At 41.6% G+C, this 21156-nt stretch overlaps 1 protein-coding gene across 4 annotated transcripts in view; it reads left to right on the top strand.

Moving 5' to 3' along the window:
- The window catches only part of PAG1 (phosphoprotein membrane anchor with glycosphingolipid microdomains 1), a 161556-nt gene that overhangs the window by 80475 nt on the left and 59925 nt on the right, over nucleotides 1–21156 (top strand). For 2 of the 4 annotated variants that reach the window (XM_043879128.1, XM_043879130.1), the window contains one exon: nucleotides 10832–10929. The gene's annotated coding sequence lies outside the window, so the exon portion shown is untranslated. Of the gene's footprint in view, nucleotides 1–8512; nucleotides 8584–10831; nucleotides 10930–13753; nucleotides 13847–21156 lie in introns of those variants that run through there. The other 2 variants (XM_043879129.1, XM_043879131.1) reach the window with 2 other exon arrangements.

The raw sequence follows: 21156 nt of genomic DNA, 5'->3' as shown, positions 1-21156 counted from the left end.
GCCTTGGTAACACTCATCTCTAGTCCTATTTATTATTTTTTTCAAATTTCATATTGGAGTATAGTTGATTTACAGAGTTATGTTAGTTTCAGATATATAGCAAAGTGATTCATATGTGTATATATGGGTGTGTATATATATATTATATGTGTGTATATGTGTGTGTATGTGTGTTCGTGTGCTAAGTTGCTTCAGTAATGTCTGATTCTTTGCTACCCCATAGACTGTAGCCTGCCAGGCTGCTCTGTCCATGGGATTCTCCATGCAAGAATACTGGAGCGGGTTGCCATTTCCTTCTCCAGAGGATCTTCTCAACCCAGGGATCAAACCCATGTCTCATGTCTTCTGCATTGGCAGACGGCTTCTTTGCCAGTAGTACCACCTGAGAAGTCCATATGTCTGTGTGTGTGTGTGTATATATATATTTTTCATATACTAGTTCTTTTGATTTCCTGGAATCACCATAATAAAGTCCTATAGACTGCATAGCTTCATGCATTTGTGCTCAATTGTTCAACCATGTCTGACTCTTTTCAACCCCATGGGCTGTAGTCCACCATGCTCCTCTGTCCATGGAATTTTCCAAGCAAGAATATTGGAGCTGGTTGCCATTCCCTTCTCCAGGAGATCTTCCCCAACCATATGGAAACTGATTCTCCTGCATCTCCCGCATTGGCAGGTGGATTCTTAACCACTGAGCCACCTGGGAAGCCTGGGTAGCTTAAACATCAGAAATGTATTCTAGATCTAGAAATGTATCCTGGATCAGAGTGTCAGCAGGGCCATTTCCCTCCTGAAGATACGAGGACAGGACCTGTTGCAGACCTCTCTCCAGCTCTTGGTACATCTTTGGATGGTGGTAACATACCTCCAGGCTTCCCAGGGTGCTCTTCCTGTGTGCACCTCTCAAATTTCCCCTTTATAAGGACCAAGTCACACCCCTGCACACCCCTCTGAAACTCAGAGACTTTACAGACAACAATTTTTCAATAATGGGGTAAATAGCCAGAGCTCAAGTGTGACCTGTGCTCTGACCCCACAGAGCTGTTCCTTCAGGTCAACACAGACCACACAGCCAGCTCTTTAGAACCTTAAGAAGAGAGGGAAGGGCCCTTTCTGTCTTGAATTACTCAGAGGCTGGGACTCCTAGCAGTAAGTATTTTTCTGTGAATTTTTGAATCTTGAATGTACAGATGGGCAAACCTCAGGTCTCCTTCTTCAGCTTCCTACGTAAGAAGTCTTCTTACATCCCCCCCCCCCACCTCACTCCTGCCCACCACCAAACACGTATACACCCATTTGCACAACTTCTTCCCAAAAAGATCGGTGATCAGCAACCCTCCACCTTCACCACCCCTTCAGTGGTCCCAGGATGAGTTAAAACAGTGGTTATTCCTCATCAGGACATGTCCAGAGGCTGATCTTGGGCTCTGGGATAAACAACAGCAGTGGGCCTGCTGGCTACCCAGTTAAATATCCGTCATTAGGCAGAACCTAGCCAAAGCCATAGGCTAAATATATGGCGGCCTAAGTCCCAGTCCAAAAGACAGCTTCCCAGATACAGAGTGGAAGGGAATGGAGTCATATTTACTTTTTGTTTTTGTTTTTGTTTTAGCAAAGAAATACCATTGAAAGGTAAATAAGGAAATGAATGAATGAATGACCTTTTTGGTTGCCTGGGTTATTATTCCCTGTTTATTTACTTTGGCTACGATGTCTTTAAATATTTTTTTAAGTTCCCATTCATAAACTAACCTTTAGAGGAGTCAGTTTATTTTCTGTTTGCTGAAGCAAGATGTAAGTTCTGAAATTAAGCTTTTTAATGTTAGTATTTATGCTACCTTGCTTTTTGTTCAGATATCTGAAAGGCGTGCAGCTTTCCTCAAATACATTAAATTTGCATAACATAAAGTATTCTGATTTTTGCCATCAAGGAAGGATTTTTTTAACTGTTGAGTGCTTTGGTCATTTTTATTTTTTCTCTGTTAATATTGAAACTGCAGGAAATTCATGCCCAAGCCTTGCTCACTTGGGATGCAGGCTGACAGATAAGACTTATAGTAAAAGGTGTCATTTTAAGCCTCTTTCCAAGTGACGATACTAACGAAAAAGAAGTTTTGTTAATAATAATGTCATTTATTAATGTCTAATAAAATGTCATTTAATGACTCAGTATATGTATTATTACTGTATCTATGCTTCCCTGGGTTCCATATATTGTAGATAGTATAAGGATCTGTGTTGAAGGATTTTCATCTTCCGTTTCCTCGAATATAGTCTTCTTGGAAAGGGGATTATTTTCATTAAGCCACACCAGTGAAGGGGATTTTCAGAGGGAATTATTTTCCCAGTGTCATAAATTTTTGATGCTTTAAAAAAATCCTTTTTTTCCCCCTTCATCTTATCTTCAGAGTGGTCTCTCTTTGACACCTCTGTGAACCACTCTTTCTTGCCTTTTCCATTTTTTTTGTTCTCAGTAAGGAAAACAAAATCCCAAAAAACACTCTTTTCTTAATGGACTGTTGCTTTGCATACACTAGGGACTTCAGCTGTTAGATTGTGTGAAAATGAAGCAAGAGACATCAGATGGTGTGAGGACTAGAAGTGTTAACTTGGTAAATACCAAGAAGGCTGGAAGTGTGAGCTAAAGCAGTCTGAGGGAGGGGGGTGGGGTGGAAAAGATGAGACAGCTGGGAGAACCAGCAAGAAAAATGGCCAGAAAACATGAGGGAGCTTAACAAGAGAAGTGCAGCCCAAGGAAAATAAGAATGCAGGAGAAGGAAGCATCATAAGTCATGTTTTTCCAATATTCACAGTATGTGTGCATGCTCAGTCGTGTCTGACTCTTTGTGACCCCATGGACTGTAGCCCGCCAGGCTCTCCTGTCCACGGGATTCTCCAGGCAAGAACACTGGAGTGGGTTGCCATTTCCTTCTCCAGGATTCACAGTATACCTTAGCCCATATAATTGCTGTACCATTGAGCATATGTAGTTTTGAGTACTATGTACACATACCATTGAATACTATGTAGTTTTCTTGGATGACTATAGTGAAAGGCTCAATATTGAAATTTTAACAGAAGAATACGGCTTTGTTTTGAGGTTGATATCTATTATACTGACAGTTTTTTAAACCCATTATAGAATTCAGCAGGATTAATAACAAATAGCACATATTTGTTTAGAGATATATTTGTTTCTTTAACCAAAAGGGTATCACATTGCTAACATTTAATATTTGGATAAAGACAGGGTATGTATAATGAACTTGATTAATAACTGGTTTTTTAAGTCTGTCGAGTGGAAACTAGTAAATTGCTCTCTTCCTGGAAAAAGGTTTCTGTTATTTGAACCTAGGGCTTCCCCGATGGCTCAGTAGTAAAGAGCCTGTCTGCAAAGCAGGAGACACAGGTTCAATCCCTGGGTCAGAAAGATCCCCCGGAGAAGGAAGTGGCAACCCACTCCAGTATTCTTGCCTGGGAAACCCCATGGACAAAGGAGCCTTGCAGGCTAGAGTCCATGGGGTTGCAAAGATTCAGATACAACTTAGCAGCTAAACAACAACAGCAATTTGAACCTAATCCTGTTCTAGGAAACATGAGGACTCACTTGGGTAAAACACTAGAAATATGCATGGCCCAAAACTGGGCGAGATGGCTAGTATAATAACAAATGAAGGAAACAGAATTGGAGAACATCTCGACATTTAACACAGTGACCCAGATCTAAGGCAGATATAGCACAGGGATGTCAAGAGCACCTCACTACCACTGCCGCCAATTAAATTGCAAAAAGGCAGTGAAGAGAGATGTTTAGTTCCCCTGGGGCGGGGGAGATGATACATGAAGAGGACCAAGTTGGGAGGAAACAGAGAAGGTAGGAGGAGACTTGCTGGGTGCTGACGCTTTCATTTTTTGACGTTCTCTTATTCGAAGGCAGTTCTCCAGATGAATTAACACTGCACCCGTGAAGAGGAGCACAGGACTCTTACATGTGTCAGTCCAGATACTACACTTTTACTTAGAAAACGTGGGTGTTCATTGGGAGGACTGATGTTGAAGCTGAAACTCCAATACTTTGGCCACCTAATGCAAAGAGCTGACTCATTGGAAAAGACCCTGATGCTGGGAAAGATTGAGGGCAGGAGGAGAAGGGGAAGACAGAGGATGAGATGGTTGGATGACATCACCAACTTGATGGACATGGGTTTGGGTGAACTTCAGGTGTTGGTGATGGACAGGGAGGCCTGGTGTGCTTCGGTTCATGGGGTCGCAAAGAGTTGGACACGACTGAGCGACTGAACTGAACTGAATCTGTCAAAGCTATGGTTTTTCTAGTAGTCTTGTATTGATGTGAAAGTTGGACCATAAAAGAGGCTGAGTGCCAAAGATTTGATGCTTTCGAATTGTTCTCTCTAAAGCAGGAAATACTTAAGATGTTTAAGCCTACCCACAGTGTGTAGGGCATCCAGCCATCACGTTCTAAGTCTTGCCCACAGTCGTCTTGCTCAGTGCTGACTGAGTGTTGGTTGAATTTTGATCTCCCATGCTGAGAATGGTATTGCCTCAATGCTGACCGCTGGGATGACCACCGCTGCATTCCAAGTAGCCTTCTTTTTTTTTTTTCCAAGTAGCCTTCTTTACCATCCAGATGTAAGATCTGGTATCCCAGGCTTGATCCAGTTTCCCAGGAAACTCACTGCTGGACCTTCTAAGTTTAACTCTTTCTCTTCCCATCTGTCTCAGTGTCTGGAACTCATAATCTACTTTGAGTACCATGATCTATCATGATCTTGCCAAGAATTGTGCCTCTTACCCTGCCTCCTTGCCCAGTGGCAAGATTCTGTAGCCATGACTGGACCTCAAGGACGGTAGCAGGCACCTTCCTGATTCACCAGCTTGTTGCTCCTTGCTGAGAGCTCTGCCCTCCCTGTGATAGCTGGGCCCTGAGAATTCCCCTCCCACTATCCCTGAAACCCAGATGAGGGTGATTTCCTAAATCAGATCGAGGTTACCTTGTCCATCAGATGTTGTGTTTGGTTCCTGGGTTAGGTTTTGCAGCTGGATTGGGCTCTCTGCCTACTCTGCTCTCATGAGCAGGCCTGGCCAGGACTCAGCTCCTTTCTCCTTGCAGCCTTTGTTCTCTTTGAGTCATGCTAACGAGTGAAAGGGTTAGTCACTCAGTCATGTCCAACTCTTTGCGATCCCATGAACTGTAACCAGCCAGGCTCCTCTATCCATGGGATTCTCTGAGCAAGAGTACTGGAGTGGGTTGCCATGCCCTCTTCCAGGGGACCCAGGGATCGAACCCAGGTTCCCTGTATTGTCGGCAGATTCTTTACTGTCTGAGCCTCCAAGGGAATGAGTCATGCTAAAAACGAAAGTGTTAGTCACTCAGTCATGTCCAACTCTTTGCAACGCTATAGACTGTAGCCCACCACGCTCCTCTCCATGGAATTCTCTAGGCAAGAATCCTGGAGTGGGTAGCCATTCCCTTCTCCAGGGAGCGAACCAGGGGAGTGAGTCATGCTAGATGATACTCAAAACTACACTCTTTGAAATGGAGAAGGGGACAGTCAAAGTCAGGGAAACAGGGATCTCTTTAAATATGTGTCTTTAAGTATTTTAGATGTTGCCCTGTAGAACAGTACTGTGTAGAACAGTACTGGACTTGTCCTGCATAACCCTAGAAATTAGAACCAGGACTCAAACTAGTCTACAGCCACAAGCCTTCCTTACCCCTAGCTCAAACCTGACAGTGCTTCCCAGAGACAGAAAGGGATTCCTTCTCAAAGCCTTTCGTGTTTTTTTTGTTTGTTTGTTTTTAATTTATTTTTTGGCTGTGCTGTGTCTTTGTTGTTGTGCGGGATTTTCTCTAGTTGCAGCAAGTGGGGGCTACTCCTTATTGCAGTGTGTGGGCTTCTCATTGCAGTGGTTTCTCTTGTCGAGGGGCACGGGCTCTAGGCTGTGTGGGCTCAGTAGTTGGGGTGCAAGGGCTTAGTTGCTCCAGGGCACATGGGATCTTCCCCGACTAGGGATCGAACCCAAGTCTCCTGCATTAGCAGATGGATGCTTCACCACTGAGCCACCAGGGAAGCCCCTAGAAGCCTTTCAGTATGGGAGGGAATCCATGATAAGCTGGAACAGCATGTTGAAGTTTTGTTTATCAGTTTGTTTCCATTTTGCTGCCGCTGTTTAATCACTAAGTCGTGTCCAACTCTTTGGGACCCCATAGACTGTAGCCCACCAGACTCCTTTGTCCATGGGATTTCCTAGGTAAGAATACTGGAGTGGGTTGCCATTTTTTTCACCAGGGGATCTTACTGACCCAGGGATCAAATCCACATCTCCTTAATTGGCAGGCAGATTCTTTACCATTGAGACACCAGGGAAGCCCTTATTTCCACTAAAACATGGATAGGATAGGGTTTACTTAGCTGGCATTTGCACATGAGATATATTGCCATGGTAATACGTCCATCATGAGCAAACCTACAGTCCTACTCCTTTTTCTGTCTTCAGGGACTGCAAGTGAGAGCAGCTTCATTATTGCAATATCCTGGAGTCTGCTCTGATTTTTTAAAATTCACTCAAACAGTGAATAAATATTGAGTGATTATTGTATCTTAGGCACTGTGATTCATTGCTTAGAGCATTTAACTGCTATTTTAAGCTGAGTATTTTTGACATTGTACTCACGAGCTAGAAATTACAGACATTGGAGAAAGGGTTCAAGTATCAAGTGAGGTTGGATTTATAGGTCACCTTTAAATTTCTTTTAAATTTGAGAATTATTCATTGAACTCCTTGAGTAAATGTCTCCTTATAAAGGAGCTCCTTGTGTCTAGTCTCATATTGACTAGATGTCTGGCCTGTCAAGCATGCATTTGGAGTCGAGTTGCTCAAATCTGTACTACCAGATCCCAGTATTTATCTACCCAGATTGCAGGGAGGTGTGCTAACAGCGTCATCACTGCTGCCCTAGGAGGGGCTGTAGGGCATAGTTTTCAAGTGCTCCTCTCCCTAAACTTCTCTTCACCAATGGCAGCTGGGCCAGGCCATCTGTCAAGTGTGTAACCAATCCCTTGGGGTCCCAGTGGCCCAGAATTCAAATTCTATTTTAGCTCTTCTAAGAGAGTTTTCATGCCCAGAAAATCCCATGGACCGAGGAGCCTGGTGGGGCTACAGTCCACAGGGTCGCAAAGAGTTGTACACGACTGAGCGACTTCAGCTCAGCTCTTAAGAGGCTTTAGCTAGAGTGACCCTTCAGGTTAGTCACCAAAATTCAAGTCAGTCCTAATGAGGTGGGTGAACCGAGAACCCATTATACAGAGTGAACTAAGTCAGAGAGAGAAAGACAAATGTTGTGTATTAACGCATGCATATGTAATCTAGAAAGATGGTACTGATGAACCTATTTGCAGGGCAACAATGGAGATGCAGACCTAGAGAACAGACTTGTGGACACAGTGGGGAAAAGAGAGGGTAGGACGAGCTGAGAGAAGAGTGGACATGTGTACATTTTGCCATATGTAAAATAGATAGCAAGTGGGAATTTGCCACGTGACACAGGGAGCTCAAACCAGTGCTCAGTGACAACCTAGAGGGGTGGGATGGGGTGGGAGATGGGAGGGCGTTCAGGAGGGAGGGAACATATGTATACCTGTGGCTGATTCATGTTGATGTATGGTAGAGGCCAACACAATATTGTAGAGCAATTATCCTCCAATTTAAAAAAAAAAAAAAAAGGAAAAAAAACCCCAACATGAATTCCCAGAGTCCATTTGTTGGAGCCTCTTATGAATGACCTCATCCATGTTAAGAACCTGGTTTGAGTCCCCATGAGAACTGTCTGTCAGAGAAGCTGGTGGAGAAGAAGCAGTGCTGAGCTTGGCTTCTGCTGATTTAGTGTATGTGATGGGGGGCAGTCATAGTTGAGTAGATACCTGGTTTCAGAAACCCTGAAATTCCATTTAGCAGAAAAAAGAAGTCATCGTGGGTAAGTCATCATTTGCGGTAATTAGCTGCTGTCCACACTCAGAGATAGTCACGGTCTGAGATGGGACCTGAAGGAAAACTTGGTCCACACTGAATTATATTCAGCTTGTCTCAGTCAGACTGTGGTAGTTTTCAGTGGAGCTGGGTGATCCAGCTTTAGTGCAGCAACTCCAGTGATTCCAGCAAAAATTACCCTTGGGTTTGCCATATGCTGTGTTCAGTCGCTTCAGACATGTCTGACTCTTTGCAGTCCCATGGACTGTAGCCCCTCAGACTCCTCTGACCAAGAGATTTTTCAGGCAAGAATATTGGAGCAGGGTGCCATTTCCTCCTCCAGGGGATCTTCCCGACCCTGGGATTGGACCTGCATTTCTTATATTGGCAGGTAGATTCTTTACTACTGAGCCACCAGGGAAGCCCCATTTGGAGACATATCTACTCAAATCCTTTGCCTGTTTTTTGGGGTTATTTGTCTTTTCATCATTGAGTTATAAGAGTTCTTTGTATATTCTAGATAAAAGGTCCCCAACCTCCGGGCCACAGACCAGACCTTCGCAGGTTAGGAAGCAGGTCACACAGCAGGAGGTGAGCAATGGGAACAATGAAGCCTCATCTGCTGCTCGCCATCACTCAGTTACTGCTTGAACCATCCCCCCTCCCGCATCTGTGGAAATACTGTCTTTCATAAAACCTGTCCATGGTGCCAGAAAGAGGTTGGGGACTGCTGCTTTATCAGATATGATTTGCACATATATTTTTTCATTCTTTGGGTCGTCTTTTCACTTTCTTGATAGTATCCTTTAAAACATAAAAAATGTTTTTAATTTAGATGAAGCTTAAATTATCTATTTTTCTTTAATTACTTGTGCTTTTGGTATTACATCTAAAATACCAGTGCCAAATCTGAGCTCATTAAAGACTTACCCTTATGTCTTCTAAAAGTTTTGTAGTTTTAGCTGTTAAATTTAGGCATTTGATCCATTTTGAGTTAACTTTTCTATGCAGTCTGAGTTGAGGATCCAACTTCATTCTTTGGCATGGAGCTATCCAGTTGCCCCAGAATCTTTCATTGGAAAGACTGTTCTTTCCTCATTGAATAGTCTTGGCATCTTTGTGAAAAATCAATTGGCCATAGATTTGCGGGTTTATTTTTGGATGCTGAATTCTGTTCCATTGATCTAGATGTCTATCCTGTGCCAGTACCACACTGTCTTGATTACCTTATTTCCCTGGAATGTTTCTAACTGGTGAAATGCATGTTCTGAAGATGCAAAATTATGTACCACTTTTATGTTATTAAATTAGCAGTCAAATAATGTGTTCAGTTTTAAAATCAGACTCCTTACCCCTATCTAGTAATACAGATAGCATACGCAAGCAAGTTAATTCCCATACATATTGGTAAGATTTGGCTCTTTAAGAAGCATGTTTATTCTTTTCATTTTATTTTTTTAACGTAGCAGTTTGCTCTAGATAGTAAATTTTGCTCATATCACTAATGAACTCAAGAGAGTTCTCTGGGATTGACAGTGACAACGTGGGAGAGTGGAGAGGTTTGCAGTTGTAATCTGTATCTAAATATATCTGAATGGCAGGAGCTCAGGAGGAGGGTTTGATTTGAAATCTAATGAAAGATTGAAAGATGGCTCTTTTCTGTCAAGCCCTTCACCCAGTGAAGCCCTGCCCTCTCTGCTTGCTTGATTGACAGTGGAAAGACCTGGAGTTGAGTTGGAGAACAACAGCCCTTGACTGTGTGACTTATTCTAATCTTTTTAGACTTTTTTTTTTTAAGGAAAAAAATAATGTAGCTAAATGCAGCGGCAAACAAAAGTCAGCCGCTTCTTACTTGGTAACTATCAGGGAAACAATAGCTGTACCTAAAGATAGTATAAATAATCTGCTGATTCTGCTATGGAAAATAGAAACTCTCAGTCTAAGCGATCATGCGTGGTTCTGATAAAAGAACATCACCGGACGCAAATCTAGAAGGCTCGTGTTGTATTCAGTTTTTTAGATTTTAAATCAGGAATTATACGTTAGTCTGTTAAATAATCAAGCTGTTCTGAATCTTAGTCAACTTCCAGGATATTCTCCTTGGAGATTCATTTATTCATTCATTTCATCCTTCTCCCCTCCCCCCTCTCTTATATTACATTTATCATGGTGTCTTATGTAAAAATAGAGGTTCAGCGCAGGAGATGTTTATTAGAGGGTGGGAAGAGAATTAGAGAGGAAAGTAGGGTGGAGGAAAAGTATGGCCATAGAGCAAAGCCATGGATGTGAGATGAACTGAAGTCATCCCTGTGGTCTCCTCCATTCCTGCACATCTTCCCCATTTCACAGTGGAACAGATGAAAGAACACTCCGGATTAGATCTGCATGTCATTCGGCCTGCCCTGTTCATGCTGCACCAAAGATTCTGCTTTTAATAAGACATTTTCACAATTAAATCACAGCTTACCTTACCTAGAAGCATAAATACTCTCTTCAAATAAATCACCTGTTTTATCTCAAATTCAGACAACAGTTGTTTGAATTTTAATATCACTCCAATAACACATAGATGGCTTTGTTGTAAAATGGGGACACATCAGGAAAGAGCAAGGACATTGGTGTGTATTTGATTACACATTGACTTGGCTGCTATTTTGAGACTTTTTTTTTGTTCATTCACTACTATGTGTAGTTTTGCCTCTTCTTTGTAGTTTGCTTTGTTCAAGAAGGAATATGAAGCTCTATGTTTGGATTTTTACCGTGAACTAGACCAGTATCTGTCACAGTCTTTATCCATCTTTTTTTTTTTTTTCCTAACTTTCTTTCTCTTTGGTTATAGGCCAAGAAGGAAGAGAAAACATTCAACACCACAACATTTCAAAAGGAATACATTTTGCCAGTGTTTTGAATACTTATTTGGACAGACATTTCTCCAAGGTAAATATTACCATTGTACCAGCAATGGGGGCACATCATTAGAATTTGCAGATTGCAGTGGGAGTGCACAAAGGCTTAATTGTTTAGTCTAGTACAAACCTAGAGTGATAGGAGAGAGAGAAGGAGAGGGGGCCAGAGGAAAGAAAGTCGTGCTGTTGGGATCTCCTGCAGTCTCTTCTGAATGTGTTACCAGGAGAACGCCAGCAGAGTCTGGGAGCCCATTGAGCTGGACTCAGAATGTGTGGGAGAAAGGGGAGAAAGGGGAAGCTGTATTTTTTTTTCTTCTTTTCAGTGTCTCTCAGATATTCATGAGAGCAGAAGAAAATGTGGTCTGATTGTAAAAATAGCATTTCTTCTTTTAAGAGGGAAGAGTTGGGTAATTCCTTTTAGGGGTTAAAATAAGACATACGCTGTTTCACATCACGAGGCAGGGGAAAACCTGAATCATGGTATTTTTAACCAGCTAAGACTTATAAATATGGAAGATTTTAAAGAAATCCATGTTCTTCTTTTATGAAAATACCTACTAAGTAAATTGTTGGCTGCTGGTAAATGCCTCATGAATGAATGCTCTTGTTGGGAAGATTATATTCTTAATGCCTCTTTTGGGGAGGGGAAGCAGTGTTTGTGTGTGTGTGTGAGAGAGAGAGAGAGAGAGAAATAGAGAGAGTGAATATGAAAGACACACTAAAGAGAAATCTGTCAGCATCATACAGTACATTTTAGGAAGTAACTCTAGGCATTTTCTTTGTGAATCATGAGCTTAGTGGGAATAAAGATCTTCACAGAGGTAGCTAAATTTCCTAGTTAGCTTCAGCATTTATGAATTAGCTGCCAATATTTTAACACAAATTGCTGTGTCATTTCTCTGAAGTTCCCCTGTTGTTGCTGAGTCTGTAGCTAAAAGCTGTTTTTGGCCAAGCCCTGAGATTATAGCTGATGAACTGCCTCCTTCCTTCGAGAAAGATGTTCATGAGCATGCACACACAGAAATGCAAAAATCTACGATCCAATTTAAAAAAAAATAAACTTGTCAACCTTCTCTGTTTAGCAGTTGATAGAGAGTTGACATTACTTCGTCTCGAGCCAGCTAGAATGCCGTTCCAGATTGACAGGGTGAGAAGAATGCCTTCCTCCCCAGTCCTTATTCTGCCTGTTCTCTTCTGAAGGGGCTGGATCGAGGAAGTGGAGGCTGTACATTAGAGGAGAATTGTGTGATACTATTCATTCTCTGATCTGACAGAGAAGACATTGTTTATTCACTGTAATAGGGTTGCCAGGAATCTGTGCTGTGCATACAGAATGGAACAGCACAGAGCAGTGGGAAATCTCAAAATCCTGAGCAGTATATCAGCTTAGAGCTTTTTAAAATATATATATATATAAATTCTAATAGCCTCCATGACTGTAGATGCAAGTCATAAAGTGGGGAGATAGTTTTCCTTGAAGTGACTGCTTTCTTCACATTACATTTCGCATGTCTCACTTGGAAGAAGTCATTAAGATAGCAGCCTGCCTTTCTAGATACTGTAGTAACAGAAATTAAAATCATGAAAGGTGAGAATTACCTTCTAAACACACTAGACCTGCTTTGAGATTGCTCCCTGCATATTAGCATTCAGATGTCGGAATCAATGGAAAATAACCCGTGTGTGTCATGGGATGACTCACAGAAACAAGTGGGGGCTACCTGAGATAAGAGAAAAAAAGACAAATTCAAAGATGTGCCTTGAGGTAAGATGTGCCCTGCCAGAGACAGTGCGAGAAGACGCCATGCTCAGAATGCTCCAGAACTTTAAAGGCAACAACTGTAAAAGCCAAGGTTCAAAGCAGTGTGCAAACGCTGCACTGGAGACGGAGCTGGCGGAAACATAAACCCAGACCGAGGCTTGGGGTTTGTGCCTCTTACAGGCTCTGCATTCGCCCCGCTCCCCCGCCTCCTGAGCACAGCCCCAGGTGTGTGGGGACTCAGGGTGTGTATGTATGTGCGTGTGTGTTTCTTACCAGAACAGAGAGTGGTGTTGCCAGGCTGCAGGCTATGTGTTCACACACACAGCACGCGAGCTGGTCCAGGGCAGTGCTGAGAGCAGGTGTGCGCGGCCACCCCAGCCATGTTCATGGCCCCGTGTTCCTATGCTCAGAGAGAGATTTGTCATATTCTCCAGTCTCAGCTGGTATCTATAAGAAGAACTCCCTGTATCTTTTTAGATAAAAACTGTGTGTGTGAGTGTGCATGCTCAGTCGTGTCTGACTCTTTGAGACCCCATGGACTGTAGCCCACCAGGCTCCTCTGTCCATGGGATTTTCCAGGCAAGAAATACCGGAATGGGTTGCCATTTCCTTCATGATATAAACTACACCATTTCTAAAATTATGGTTATGATGACATCAGTATACAATCAGCTATTAGATGACTGTCATCTAATGACTATTAAATGACATACCCATCTCGGCATTTTATGCTACTTATATGAGGTTAGTCTTACACACCTCATGGAGCTCTTTTACTCTACCACTTAGGACATCATTCATGTACATTATCTGCTTTGGTTTTTTTCTAAAGAAATATACATTCCCTTAAAACGTATTTGACAATCTTTATAAAGATGAATTCATTAACCGTTTAAAAATATGTAAAATATATTTGTATGATGCTGTTTTCAAGGAAATGCCAGAGACATCAAGGAAAATTAATCAAGGTGTTACTAAACTATTTCCCTCCATTGTGTCAAGGGTACTTTTATTTTGTCTGTTTTTAAAGTAGTTTCTATTTTATTATTATCTGTTTGTTTATTTTTTGGTTGCCCTGGTCTTCATGGCTGCTCTCAGCTTTCTCTAGTCGCGGCGAGTGGGGGCTACTCTTCGTTGTGGTGTGCAGGCTTCTCATTGAGGTGACTTCTCGGATTGTAGAGCACAGGTCAGTAGTTGTGAGCATGGGCTCGGCTGTCCAGGTCATGTGGGATCTTCCCAGACCAGGGATCAAACCCGTGTGTCCTGCATTGGCAGGTGGATTCCTATCCGGTGGACCCCCAGGGAAGTCCTGTTTTATTGTTTTTCCAGCTGAGTTCAGGACTCTGAAGGGAAGTAAGGCAGAGACAGGACTATTTCTTACTGCTCCCGCTTCCAGGGGCTCCTGGAAGGCGCTGCTAGCCGGGAGGCCTGGGCAAGCCCTGAAAGATGCCAAAGATGCAGTTTGTAGGGCAGTTGCTGGCTCACCTGTGATTCTGGCAGCCCTGCCTCTCGTTCTGCCTCCTTGTTCCTTTCCTGCTGGAATCCCTGGTAACGGTACACGAGGCCTGATCATAAGCGTGCGTGAGTGACAGCCAGGCTTCCATCACAGGTGACCCCAGCCACCCAGAAGTCGGTGTCCGCACCTCCAAAGAGCACAGCCCGGCCTGGCCTCGTCTGTATCCTTGTAGGGAGTCAGTCCTGGCGTCTCACAGCGAGGCACACGGGAATCTTGTTCTCACCAACGTTATGTGTCATCTTTGTCTGTTACGAAAGGAGAACTATACCAATAGAAGGAAGTGAAGTAAGCACTTAATGATTCTATTTAACAAGCACTGTATTGTATGTACAGTGAGGCAGGTGCTGGTCTTATAGCTCTTTGCAAATATTAAATCATTTGATCTGCCCGACTCCTCTACTACTATTAGGATGATTCCCATGTTACTGAAGAGGAAACTGAGGCTCAGAGAGGGTGAGTAGCTGCAAGGTCCCACAGGCAGTGAGGGCCGGCAGCACTGGTGGGAGGGCCACCTGCAGGAGGCTAGGCCTTAGGGCTCCGCGCGCCGCCCCAGGCGGCTTCTGTGTCCCAGCAGAGCTTGCTGTGGCCAGGACCGTCAGGGACTGTCACGTCCCTTTGGGGTCTCTGAACACACAGGCCAGGACCGTCAGGGACTGTCACGTCCCTTTGGGGTCTCTGAACACACAGGCCAGCCAGCAGAACTACGCGCGGTGCGTGTGACGTTGCTGGTTTGGGAACTGTCCACCCTTTGGCTCTTGGTGTTTATGTCGGGGGAAGAAGAATTTGTAAGGTCTGTCCTTGCAGAATTCAAAGCAGGTGTGATTAATGCCGCACAGTAAACCCAGGCTTCCAGGCCCCACGTCCCCAGGCTGTCGGATGAGCTGTCCTGCACATGGCTGCTGTCCTTCTTCCTCTGCATTTCTTCACTGGGTGGATCCTGCACCTTGACCGATGGTGGCTCTTATACATCTCCCGGGTGGCTGATTAGTGAGATAAGAAGCATAAGGGGCGTTGATGTGATGTTATAAGCCGTAGTCATCTGGTCAAAATTCTTATATGCTTCTTGCAGTGTTGGCCACATTTTGTTTTCAACTGGGTAATGGTTACCTGGGTGTCTGTTGAATTCTGGTGGTGGTGGTGGTTTAGTCGCTAAGTCGTGTCTGACTCTTTTGTGACCCCAGGGACTGTAGCCCACCAGGCTTCTTTGTCCATGGGGTTTCCCAGGCAAGAATACTGGAGTGGGTTGCCGTTTCATTCTCCAGGGGATCTTCCCAACCTGGAGATCAAACCTGCATCTCTTGCATTGCAGGCAGTCTCCTGCATTGCAGGTGGATTCTTTACCCACTGAGCCACCTGGGAAGCCTGTCTGTTGAATTACACTTATTGTAAATCTTAAATATCTTAATGTATTTGGTAAGTTTTATGTTAGTCTATTAGGATATCTGTCTGATATAAAGTTCAGTGTTAAAAAAAAGAAAAAGTAGTGACAATCGCATACAATTTGGCTTTTTATTTATTAGAAACAAACATTATTTATATCCTTTTATATATCCTCACACTCCTTCAGATAAACTGGTGACACAGACAAGGTAAAATATGTATTGATTGCAGAGAAATGCTTACAAACTGCCACCTAAGACATTTTGTCTTATCTCATTGTTTTATAAGTAAACACAAAAATTATCATATTTTGATTGTTTTTGTTCAAAATGTAAGATACCCAGATATATGTTAATGAAAACAATTATTTTCTAGTTTGATATAAGAATATATTATAGTTTTAAACTCATATATTTGGTTCCAAATCAGTTATACACCAGTATGCTTTTTCAAATATTTGTCTTCAAGTCATGTATTTTATTAGATACTGAATGTGAAGTTAGTTAAATAGAACATCACTTAATAAATAGGAAAAGTCAAAATAGGATTTTTAAAGTTTGTATTTAAATGAATATGACATATAGTCTTGAATAATAACTTAACCTAAAATTGAGTAATTTTGTTTAAGTCACTTCTTTCTTGTGTACCATAAAATGTTTAATTAAGATATCTCCCAGAGAACTTTGCTAAAGTATCACTAGACAAGTCAAAACAGGTGAAAAAGCCTTTAATAAACCCAGGAAAAGAGGTTGCAATAATTATTTGTATTCAGTTTAAAGGGAATCTAGCCATCCTCCAGTAAATGACTGGTAATTGGATAATATGAGGTCTAGTGAGATGCAGAAGGAAGATTAAAGTCCAGTGGTACAGTCAGTTGATTAGAAGAAAGTGTGAATCCACTCTTGGCCTGCCTTACTCCACCCACATCAAATGAGCATCTCCTATAGTTTTTTGTTCCAGCTCTCAGTAAAAATCAGCAGTTACCTCTTCAACCTAACCTCAAGTGTGCTACACAAATCCCTATACTATTTATGTTCTCTTTGCTTATTGTAAGATATATATAGAGACATACACTGTCTTGAAATACCCATCATAAATCAGTGGGACCTTCCTGATTTATTATTTTCTTTACAACAAAGGATTTTTTTTCCCAAGAGTCCTACTTTTCTTAATCAAGTAAAATTTCTTAGAGTTTAATTTCCTTGTATTCTTGGACATCAGGGCTTCATTTGTACCATCTTGTTTGGTGAATTTATTAGTTTTCATGTTATGACTTCATTATTAACCTATTTTATTACAGTTAATACATTTTACATCTACTATATCCAAATGAAGCTAACACATTTCAAAATTATTTAAGTCAGCATTATTATTTTCTAATAATATTCATGTTACTTGGCTACTCTAATTGCTAATTTAAAAATCCGGTTCTCATGGGAGTAACTACACTTTAATAAAACCTCTTAAAATTCTGAAGAAAGATTTCAATAGATATGATCTAAGGAAAAAGAAATACACATAAATGAAGTATCTTTGTCTTTTTATTAGCATATGCTACACCGTTACTCTGTGAATTGTAACTAGCTTTCATTTTCAAACTTTGGAAGGATGAGTCATTTGTAGTAGGAAGTCGATGCTAAAGATCTATGTTTGGCAACTGGAAGAACATTTTTAGCATTTGGATTTCCCTATTTATAGTACAGCGTCAGGCAGAGTGAATGTTTGGCATTTCTATAAGGGATGCAAACTCTTTAACATGCTCTGTTGTGATCTAACAATTCATTTCAGAGTAAGATGAATCATTCTTGTTTGGAAAACGTTTTATACAAATATTGGCAAGAAGATTGTGACTGCGCTTCTATGGATTTTACAAATGCAGACTTCCCTAAAGTAAAGGATAGTATATTTCACAATATTCCTTTCTTCTGCATTAGTATAATTCTATATGAACTGTCTTTTATTACTCTGAACTCACACTCCCCTGTCCTATTCCTTATGTTTTAGACTCTGTTAATCCATGTTGAAGTCAGAGATCATGTTTCTAGGTCCCTCCAAGTGTCAAAAATGTTTAACCTAAACTTCCTCTTAACGGCAGTATTTTTCTCATAGTTAAAACTCCAGATTACTTCATTAACATATGCCCTTTTCTTTTAGATTAAGGCATTTGTGAACAGTAATTTGTAGGATTTTGCCCTTAATTGGCTAAATAGGAGAGATATTCTATTCCACACACACATATCCCAACACACAGTTGAACTAATGAAAAATAGAAAACTAAATGTAATGTGGGATCCTGGATCGGATGCTGTTCAGTTCAGTTCAGTCACTCAGTTGTGTCCAGCTCTTTGTGACCCCATGGACTGCAGCACGCCAGGCCTCCCTGTCCCTCACCAACTCCCGGAGTTTACTCAAACTCATGTCCATTGAGTCCGTGATGCCATCCAACCATCTCATCCTCTGTCGTCCCCTTCTCCTCCTGCCTTCAATCTTCCCCAGCATAAGGGTCTTTTCAAATGAGTCAGTTCTGCGCATCAGGTGGCCAACGTATTGCAGTTTCAGCTTCAGCATCAGTCCTTCCAATGAATATTCTGGACTGATTTCCTTTAGGATGGACTGGTTGCATCTCCTTGCGTCCAAGGGACTCTCAAGAGTCTTCCCAAACACCACAGTTCAAAAGCATCAATTCTTCAGCACTCAGCTTTATTTATAGTCCAACTAGAAAAACCATAGCCTTGACTAGACAGACCTTTTTTGACAAAGTAATGTCTCTGTTTTTTAATATGCTGTCTAGGTTGGTCATAACTTTCCTTCCAAGGAGTAAGCATCTTTTAATATCATGGCTGCAATCACCATCTGCAGTGATTTTGGAGCCCAAAAAATAGTCTGTCACTGTTTTCACTGTTTCCCCATCTATTTGCCATGAAGTGATGGGACCAATACCATGATCTTAGTTTTCTCAATGTTGAACTTTAAGTCAACTTTTCACTCTCCTCTTTCACTTTAATCAAGAAACTCTTTAGTTCTTCTTTGCTTTCTGCCATAAGGGTGGTGTCATCTGCATATCTGAGGTTATTGATATTTCTCCTGGCAATCTTGATTCCAGCTTGTGTTTCATCCAGCCCAGCATTTCTCATGATGTACTCTGCATATAAGTTAAATAAGCAGGGTGACAATATACAGCCTTGACATACTCCTTTCCCTATTTGGAACCAGTCTGTTGTTCCAGGTCCAGTTCTAACTGTTGCTTCCTGACCTGCATACAGATTTCTCAAGAGGCAGGTTAGGTGGTCTGGTATTCCCATCTCTTGAAGAATTTTCAAAAGTTTTTTTTTTTTTTCAAGAATTTTCAAGAGTTTGTGGTGATCCACACAGTCAAAAGTTTTGGCATAGTCAATAAAGCAGAAATAAATGTTTTTCTGGAACTGTCTTGCTTTTTCAATAATCCATTGGATCCTGAAACAAACCCAAAAAAGGGACATTAGGTAAAAAACTAAGGAAATCTGAACTAAGTATTGTTGTTGTTTAGCTAAGTCATGTCTGACTCTTTTGTGATCCCATGGACTGTAGCCTGCCAGACTCCTCTGCCCATGGGATTTCTCAGGCAAGAATACTGGAGTGGGTTGCCATTTCCTTCTCCAGGGGATCTTTCTGAGAATTAAATATGGACTTTAGTTTATAATAGTGTACCAACATTTGTTTATTAATTATAACACATATACCATGGTAACATAAGAATTTAATAATAGAATAGAAAAAGTATAGTAACTATATTTATACCTAATGTAGTAAATGGCTAGAGTTGACCCCAGCCTTTTTGTATAAGAGGAAATGGGATAGAAAGTGATAACTAATTCTCCTGTTGCCAAGGTCCTCTAGCGACACAGCCACCTGTTACCAGAGGCCAATCCCAGCCTCAGTGACCATGGGGCTGTTATCTTCACTGTGCCTGTCTCCGGCAACGTGAGAGGTTGGTAGCTCAGACTTTCTGGGCTCGAGTTCCAGCCATTGGGTACTGGGGACTTTGCTTGACTTGTTAACCTCTCTGGACCTCATTTTCCGTTTCTGGGAAATCAGAGAGTCAAGCCGGATTTTTCTGTCCTGAAAACCATGGCTTAGAAAAATTCTGACTCTCTGAATATGTGCTAGAGGTTTATTTGTAATTACAACTATGGAATTTATTGAGGATAAAATTTTGGTGCTGAAGCAGTTTGCACATATTGTATAGTTTATAGCATAAGTTATTATTTCTCATTTTCTAGCACTTTTGTGCCCTGCACCCCACCCTCAAAAAAGTCCTTAAAAATAATGCTGTTGTCATGTCAGAGCCACTTACACATTAAGAAGATAAGACCACAGTTTTTTGAAATACCACATTGAATCTGAACTCAAAATCATATTAAACATTAAATTGTACCTTAATTTGTGATAAATTGTTATTCATATAAGGTACATTTTCAAACAAAGATTTTAGGTTAATATGCTTGCTTCCCAGATGGCGCTAGTGGTAAAGAATCTGCCTGCCAATGCAGGAGACAGGAGATTCAGGTTTGATCCCTTGGGTCAGGAAGATCTCCTGGAGGAGGAGATGGCAACCCACTCCAGTATTCTTGCCTGGAGAATCCCATGGACAGAGGATGCTGGCAGGCTGCAGTCCCTGGTATTGAAAAGAGTCAGACATGACTGAGCTACTGAGCATGCATGCATGCTTCAATGTAATTTAGTTTGAATTTTTTATTTAATATAATTTATAGTGTTATGCGGTGCTTTAATTTAGGGCAATAAAATTTTGAATACCCAATTATACTTAAGGCCTTAGAGACGTTTAAGACCATGCCAAGTGTTCATATTATGCTTGTTGAGTTCATCATCAGGAAGTTACTCATCCAATAATTATTCCTTAATTCCTTTTGAGTCAGTCATTGTCCATTATAAGAAATTATTATTTTCTAGCTATGGGTCTCAGTGCTGTGTTTTGATTAGAGGCATATAGAAAAGAAAGTTTACTTAGGTCTTCCTTGAAAGTTAAATCCAGAGGCTTCCCTAGTGGTCCTGTGGTTAAGAAGCTGCCTGCCAATGCAGGGGACACTGGTTCAATTCCTGCTCCAGAAAGATTCCACATGCCACGGGGCAGCTGAACCCATGCGCCACAACCACTGAGCCCTTGTGCTCTGGAGACCATGCTACACAACAGGAGAAGCCACTGCAGTGAGAAGCTCTGCAACTGAAGAGTAGCCTCCACTCAGACTGTAACTAGAACAAGCCTGTGTGCATCAACAAAGACCCAGTGCAGCCATAAATAAAGAAATAAAAATTCAGATGGGGGGGTGCATGTATACCTGTGGCCGATTCATGTTGATGTATGGCAAAAACCATCAAAATGTTGTAATTATCCTCCAATTAAAATAAATAAATTATTATTTTTTTAATCCAATTACCACTGGGCCAGTAGAAGCACCCTGGGGAGGGATTGAATAGTGGTTCTCAACTTTGACTAATTCAATAAAGTCAATCCAGGACTTTTAAAAGTCCCTGTGTGCAGAATGTACCCCAAACTAATTAAACCTATTGTCTAGAGGCATTTTTAAAAATTTCCCAGGTGT

This window comes from Cervus elaphus, chromosome 21 (assembly GCF_910594005.1).
Source record: "Cervus elaphus chromosome 21, mCerEla1.1, whole genome shotgun sequence".
NCBI classification, from domain to species: Eukaryota; Metazoa; Chordata; class Mammalia; order Artiodactyla; family Cervidae; genus Cervus; species Cervus elaphus.
Note: the sequence above shows the minus strand (reverse complement) of the source record. Positions and strands in the feature narration are given on the sequence as shown.